Raw genomic sequence first — 8,697 nt, 5'->3', positions numbered from 1 at the left:
GCTTGTTGGATATCCACCTGGTTATAAAAAGAATTCCAATTTTCAGTCTTCTCAAAGAAATGTTTATAATAACAATACTGTTTCAAATAAGTATGTTTCTAATACTGTTAAAACTGGTGCTAGTTCTAGTACTAGTACTAGTCCTGCTTCTACTTCTTTCTCTCTTTCAACTGAATAGATGACAAGACTTATGAGTCTTTTGAGTGACAAAGTTGAGGTTTCTGGTAATCATGCCAATATGGCAGGTAGTTTCTTTAATGCTAACATTTTTTTCAATCAAAATTTTGATAAGTTCTTTGCTGCAAACAATGATAGTTCTAAAACCAAACATAATGGGTGGATATCGGATTCCGGTGCTAACCAGCACAGGGTTTGGTATTTTTCTTGGAGGTTCACTTGTTTCCTGGAAAAGTGTGAACTCATTTTCCCCATATATAAAAGTGTGAAAAAACTAAAACTTTTTAAATTCTTTCACACTTTTAAATGTGAGTTATTTATATACATTTTTTAAATGTGAAAAAATTTACAAATTTGTTTACGCTTTTTCAAAGTAAGCGTGGACAAATGCATAATTGTTGTAGTGCTAAAAAGAACTTGTTGCTTCAAGAAAGTGCCACATGTCGTTAAATAAAGGCTATAATTCTTTTTTAGTTTTATCGGTGAATTGTGATTCGTGATTGTGAGTACTCATTCCTAACTTGCTACGATGGAATTAATATGGACGTTAGTTATCTACTAGTATTTCTACCCGGGCGTTGCCTTGGGAGAAAAACAAAACTCCCGCGACAAAATTTAAAAAACATTAAGCCGGAAAAAAAAATTGCATGACAAAAGTTAAGAAGACAAAAGTTGTGGTCAAAAGGAAAGAAAATGAAACTTTTGTGACAAAATTTAGAAACCAAAAGTTATGTGGTAAAAGCAAATAAAAGGCAGAGTGAGACTTAAAAACAAAAGTTATGTGAAAAATTACAAAAGTTAAGAAAGTTTCTATGGCGAAAGTTTAATATGTAAAATTTATGTAGTAAAAATAAGAAAAAAAATAAACTTTTGATTTGAAAAACTTAAAAACCAAAACTTATTTGGCAAAAAAATAAATAAAGCAAAACTTTGGACAAAAGTTAAAAAACTTAAACTTGAAAACAAAATCTGTAAAATACCCTTTTGTAAACTACCGTTAATTAATTTGGGTATGAAATAGTTAATTGTACCTTATGCATTAAGGAGAGTATTTTTAGCTACAATACTCCTTCTCACACACCGATCTTAAAATTTAGGTGTTATATATAATTTGGCAGAGACGCACAGTGATTTGGCCGGTTTAATTTGGGCCGCCCATTATGTTTCCTATGTCTTGTATTCCAAGGATATATATCACCCATGAGCCCATGACCCATCTTTTAAAAGCTCCGAATAATGTTTCCAGGCTTAGATATGTTAATCTGTTTTCCTTTTAACAAAGATGGTTTACATCTTTACATCATGTAAAGTACTGAAACAGTTTGGTTCGCAGAATATATTTGATGAAATTGGAATTTGAAAAAGGAATTAAAATTTTATGGAATTGAAATTTGAAAGTTTTAATAATTATTTTGTGTTTGGTTGAAAAATTTCAATAGAATTTAATTAAAGAAATTCAAGTAAATTATGTAAAATGGCCAAATTAACCTTTATTATATATTTGTATTTTTAATAACATATCATTATATATCTTAAACGTAATAATAATAATAATATTATATTGATTTGACAGGTCTTCTCCTTTGACACAGACTTGTATGGCTGACTTTGTGCCTGGACGTGCAGTGAAAGAGGCTGCCCAACGTAAACACGTCAAGTATGAGGCTAAGTGTGCGGGTATTGGATATGGGTTCTTACCCTTCTCATTTTCATCCTTTGGGGAACTTGAAAAGGATGCACTGACTCTACTAAAGCGAGTTCGAAAGTTCTCTATGACTCAAGACATTAGTTCGTGTGCTGCCGCTCATATATTTAGTAGAGTTAGTTTTGCTATAGCTAGAAAGTGGGCGCCCAGATAGTATCTCGATTTCCTATTAATTTTTTGTAAACTCTGTGAATTTCTAATATAAGTGATGTTTTTTTAAAAAAATAATAATAATAACAAAAAGACTTCTTAGACATATACACAAAAGATGCTTTTTGCTCTAGCCGCTTCATTTCTTCGACTCATCCCTGTTTCATTTTGCATCTCATTCACATTAACATAACTTTTCATGTTTCAGATCCGTATAAACACATAAATTCATATATCCATAAACGTATAGTATTCATACACATATTATCACTTGTGTTCCCAGATCTTTCATTTTTAAAGGTTTGTTTGCAAAAAAACTCCGGTAAAGAACAACAGTGGAACTTCAATAAGTAACAGGGTAGTAACTGTTGTTACTCCGATAAGCAGCAGATCCGGTGACTGTTGTTACTCCGGTAGGCAGCCTACTCTGGTGAGAAATCAAGTCTGAATCCATAATAGAAAACTTTGTTTGGTGTTTCTAGTTGTTGAAGGGCATTATAGTAAACATGGATGAATTCCATTGAATGCTCAAACATTCCATCATGAAAGTGAAGGATTTGTGAATTCCTTAAAACATGGAATTTTGTAAATTCCAAATCCATTCATTCTATTAACCAAACAAATGAAAGTATGAAATTTAAATTCCAATTCCTAAAGAAATTCTATGAACCAAATACTCCCTAAACTGAATTCAAAGTTCTGCTGCCAAACCGAAAAGCTGAAGGATGATATCATGATCGGTCTTTTTCTTGTAAATTGTTATTGAGTGCGTAGTTTTTTTTATTTCTATATCTACTACGTATTTAGTACTAGATTTATGCTCGTATCAAATACACGAGTTTAATATTTTTTTTTCAAGATAAGATAAATTGTAAAATATATTTTATAAAATACAATTCTAAAACATTCTACTCATATATTGTATTTTTTTTTCTTATAATAATTTTTTTTAGACAACGTATGTCTATATTATTTGATCTAACATTTGTTAATTATCATCATTATTTTAGGATATTTTTCAATTTACCATGAGGTATTATGATGTACAATTGTCCGTACTTATAAACTGCACATTTGTTAACCATCACCAGCCAAAATTTTAAATTTTGGTTGCATATGGAACTTAATTTAGGCCCTTTAAATGATTGATAGTTGCAATTGGGCTGGTACTCTCTAATTTGTTTTTCTTGCTTATGAAAAAGAAAAAAAGGCGAACAGTTTTAAAACAAGGGAAAATTACTGGTATGGACAAAATTAGTGGTCTAGTTCTTAGTTTGGACTAGTTTTATGAAAATTCCCAATTTGGACAATTTGACCGTGAGCAACAGTAAAAAAGACCACGGATTATTTGCAACCAGTAACAAGAGGACACATGGCTCTTCTCCTTTTTCTCACTTTCCTGGCCTACCGACAAAATACCAATTAAGCCAAAAAAACAAAGGGCCCACCCTCGTTTTTTTTTTGGGGAAAATTATATAAATAAACAATGTACATGGTTTTAAAATACATCTAATTTAAACAAAACTTCCTTGCTATACCATATAAAAACACACGGATATATCTAAAATCTGACAAATGGTATAAGGTCACGTGCTTGTACCTTTTCCTTTCTTCTCTTTATTCTTTTTCTTCTTCTTCTAAAGTAACACCAAGTTTTTTTTCTTCTCCCCAAAAAACAAACATAAAGATAGTTTTTCTCATTCTGTTTCATGAATCATGATTAATATATTTTTTTTTTGGGTTTGTGATTATTGTAGGATGTATTGTTAGGCATTCATTTCATGATGTATTAACCAGTAACTCTACCTAATGCATTGCGATTCAAAGTGACCTGTTTAAGTAAATCAACATTTAATTTTAGATGTAAATATAAGGTGAAGGATGTCCTCTACCGAACCATGAAGAAGTGGAGTAGTCTTGAGTGCACATTTGTTATTGTTGATTAGTTAGTCTTCTTAGTACTCCATGTAATCTTTATGCGAAAAGATAGTCTGAAATTAATGGATATAGTATGTCAAGACTCAACACTATTTCTTGAGTGTTATTTAATGATCTTATACTGTATTAAAGAGTTCAGATCTGTTGAATTTGTTTGGATATGTAAAAAGCTCATTTGCAAGATTTTCACATTGTCACCACAATCTGTGGTTAGGTGCTCTCTACAACAAACCCATATACCCACAAACACATTTACTTGTATATTACTTGTATAGAGTATATGTTATGTTTTATGTCAACTAGTTTTATTTGATGTATAGAACTTGGCACTTGGTTCAGGATTTAATTGATTGAGGGTGGTCACTAGTCTGTTATTGTTTTGGGGGAGATGGAAAAAAACTTGGTGTTGAAAGAAGAAGAAGAAAGAGAATAAAAGAGAAGGTACAAGCACGTGACCTCATACCACTTGTCAGATTCACATTGGCTTAGATATATCCGTGTGTTTTTATATGGTATAGCAAGGAAATTTTGTTCAAATTGGATGTATTTTAAAACCATATACAGATTATAAGATACCCCTCTTAATTTGTTTATTTACGTAATTTTTCCTTTTTCTTTTCACCAACAACCAAGCATTTTCGATCATCAAAACAACATTTCAATTTCTTTTTATATATATAGTGAAGTTAGCAACACTCCTTCAACAAACTCCTACCCAAAATTAATATGTCAACTAACTTTACATGCTTAGTCGTCTTTGTTGTTCATTTAAATCATCTGAAAGACGGAAAAAAGTAGAGAATAAAAGCTACCCCGTAATTATGACTTGAGCTTGAGTTAAGCTAGATGTGAATCCAAGGTCTCAATAGCTTATTCAATTTTTAATTAAATAAATTAATCTTGTTCTCACTCATTAATTTGTTGAGATGTGAATTCATACTAATGTTATCATATCATATCATGTATTATGAACATTTAAAAATAAAAAGAAAAAACTAAAATTAGACAATCCTTATATTCTAGCAGCCATAAGACTTCATGAGATATGTCAAGTTGTGCTAGGTCACAAGGAATAAAGAGTGGGGGTTTTGGCAGGTTAGGTCACAAGGAACGTGATGTAAAAAAGATAAGAAAACTATCTTACACAAGAAGAAGAAGAAGTAATGAAGAATGAGGGTGAGTTTTGATGGGATAAGATCATCTGTGGTGTTTTTTATTATTTCCCAAGGTAAAATTGTCCAAATTGGATATTTTTATAAAACTAGTCCAAACTAAGAAAAAAAACTTTGTAATTGTGGCTATGTTTTAAAAAAAAGTCTTGTTTTTTTATGAAAAAATTTCATTACATTACTTTGTGGTTTGTCATTTTATCAATTTTTGTCCTTGTACCTTTTTTTGATTATTACATCATAGGACCCTATGATGACTTTTTGTTTCATTAGACACCCCTCTCTTTAACAGACGTTAGTGACACTCCGTTAAGCCCCTCATATGCAATGCACATGAAGGCATTTTCGTCCATTAGCTTTTAATACCCACTGATACAACCCATTTCTTCCACCCATTCCAAAATCTAAACACACCAATCCCCAAAAATCATCTTCTTCTTCATCCCAAAAACAGATATACATCTGTATTTTTAAACCAAAATCAAAGTCAAAAATAAAACAATGACAAAACCAATTAACTCTTAATAAAATGATAAATCCATCTACCACCACTGCCTATTTAATTACAAGTGAAATCTTCTTTTTTAATACTCGTAGATATAGATCCATCTCTATATCTTCTAAAAAATTGGGAACTGTTCATATTGATATCAAAAGAAATTCTATCTATTCCATATCTTATATCTATATGGATTCATCAATTTGTCTTACACGTCTATACATACATGGATATCTATCCCTGTATACTTGTAGCATCATCTTTTTTCCTTTTTAAAGCAAAAATTGATGAGGTCGAATCTTCTTAAAAGGGGTAAATGAAGCTCCGACAAATATCATGATTCATCCACATTAATGTTTCACACACACAGATAGATTCAAATCTGATGTCCATGGTTTGAAGTCCGGCCAAGTCCGGCCGCCTGCCGCCGCCGTCCTCCTCCGTAAAGCCACCATTAGATTTGAACTATATCTGTATATTTACACTGATCTCAATTAAAAAAAAACACATACACCAATTGAGATCCCGACGCTGCAACCGTGAGTCCGGCCAAGAACCGACAGTCTTTGTCTAAATGAAGCTCCGTCAAAGGTTTAATCTCCTTTCACTTCCTGTGGGTTTAATCTCCAGCTAGGGTTTAGATAATGGCAGTGTTTGGATGGTGGCATGATTTTGTTGATATTGATTTTTGTAGGATATAGATTATATACAGTAAAATCGATATAGACAAAAAGGGATAGATAAAGATATAGATATTAGTGGTTGTATATGATACAAATCTTTATAGATACAGATTTTTACATTGATACACATTTTGATTTGGTATGGTACATATTTGTGAATGATTTTTTAGATCTACATGTATAAAGATACAGATTGGTTTCTCCTGGAGTATACCATATATATGTATTGTGTATTGCTTCTTGTTTGAATGGTTTCATCACCATCTCCGGCGAGACAATCTGGTAAAGAAAAAGGAAAAATATGGCACATCTGGAAAAGAATGAAAAGAAAAGCAAGAAAGAAAGAAAATGGCAGGTCTGGAAAAAATGATGAGGAAGAAAGATAATTTTAAGAGAAAAAAGTTTTTATCTTTTATGTTTTAAATGGGTGGGTAAAACATGTTATGACAGTAAAGTTAGGTGGGAAGAGACTGAAATACTCTCACAGTGAGGGCTTTAACGGAGACACTCAAACGTCTGTTGGAGAGAGGGGTTTGTAATGAAGCAAAAAGTCACCACAAGTAATAATAAAAAAAAAGTACAGGGACAATAATTAATAAAATTACAAACCACATAGTAATGTATGAAATTTTCTTTTTTTTATTTATTGTCCGGTCATAAGTCATAACATATCAAGATGACATATTTTTTTTAAAAATAAAAGAGGATCCGAACACTAAAGTTTTCAAAAAACTTGTTAGGTGCAGCTATCCCCTCTATTTTTGCTAATTTCATGTCAAAGATAAAATACACTCTGTTTCCAACCTTTTCAAAACTTACACCTACTCTTTTCTTTTTTTTTTTCTTCACATCAAATAATCTAAATTAAAAAATATGTATCTTTCATTCAACCAAACAAATGTATCTTATTCTCTTTCAAATAGCACAAGTTGATACATATGTATCTATTGTTGAACATATCTGACGATGGGTTACAAAATAAATCCACGTACAAGTTTTGATAGGTTAGTTTAAAAGAGGCTTTTTTTGGCTATTCAACATGATCATGCCCATGTTACAACAGATCTCTAAGCCCATGGCATATGTGTTTGGGAAATGCACGGACAAGTTTTTGTAGTGATAAGAAATGGTCAATGGTCTTAGGCAGGCTGTCTTAAACCACTTCTAAATTAGATATTTTACATTGAAAATTAATTGGTCAAGTTTGATAACATAAAATCATGACTTTTCTTATAATATCTAAAAGTTCTAAGTTCTAATCACTGCAATCTATGGCTTATAACTTTTATTATTATCGTATCGTTCTGACGCAAACGGAAATTAGAGATAAATAATCGGACATGTTGATTCAAAAAAATGCCAAGAAAAAAACTTCCTAATATTCGTTAATTCGTAAGAATACCGAAAATTAGGGTTAAATCAAACTATCACACAATGATAGATAGTGGCGGATCTAGGATTTTAGCTTAAGAGGGTCCTTATAAACCTTGACTCGGAGACTAATTTAGGCTCAAGTTAAGGGGCATCGCCAGATCAAATCAGATAATTAGTTGAGTAAAAACGCACACACACATATTTAAATCAATATTACAATATTTTATTGATGTTGTAGAGGATAATTGTTAGATGAAGCCTAAATGTGTGATATTAAAATTTCTATTCAACCCAATATTACACCATAGTCATACTGTGATTTTGTTAAAATAACCTATATGAATATAAAAACCCAAATTATCCGTATAAACCAATATTTTTATTAATCCATTTACTAATAAACTAAAATAGAATTGAATTAAAAAACATTGTAATTCAAGATTTCAATAAATTAATGATTATTTAAATATACTCGTATTATTTATCAATCAAGTTATATATACAATTTATGTGATGTGATGTAAACTAATCTTATTTATTTGTCCCTATCTTTATATGAATTTACAAAGGCTTGAAACAAATATGCCAATCATTTTTTTTCGATACAATGAATATATGTGAAACTAAGATAAAACTAAGGAAAAAAAAATATAAGGATTTAACTTAACAACTTATACAAATAACTAGTAAGGGTTAATATGTAGTTATGTACAACTATAAGGATTGAACTTAACAAAATATACAAGTAAGGGTTAATATGTACCATGTTAAACTTTTAAAGGGCATTAAAACAAATAAATGTTTCATCTTCTACACAGATTAGATTTCCACCATTATCACACAGATCATGCTTTTCTTCATTGTTTTTTTTTTCAAGGAGGTTCCTTTATATTCCATAAGGAGGGTCCATCTCAATTTTACATTAGCTCTCTATGATTATTTCTTTTGTAAGGGTGGTCCTGTGACCCCCCTAACTTAAGGGTGGATCCACCACTGATGATA

Source organism: Erigeron canadensis, chromosome 2 (genome assembly GCF_010389155.1).
Source record: "Erigeron canadensis isolate Cc75 chromosome 2, C_canadensis_v1, whole genome shotgun sequence".
Classification (NCBI taxonomy): Eukaryota; Viridiplantae; Streptophyta; class Magnoliopsida; order Asterales; family Asteraceae; genus Erigeron; species Erigeron canadensis.
The sequence above is the reverse complement of the archived record's forward strand: the minus strand, read 5'-3'. Positions refer to the sequence as shown.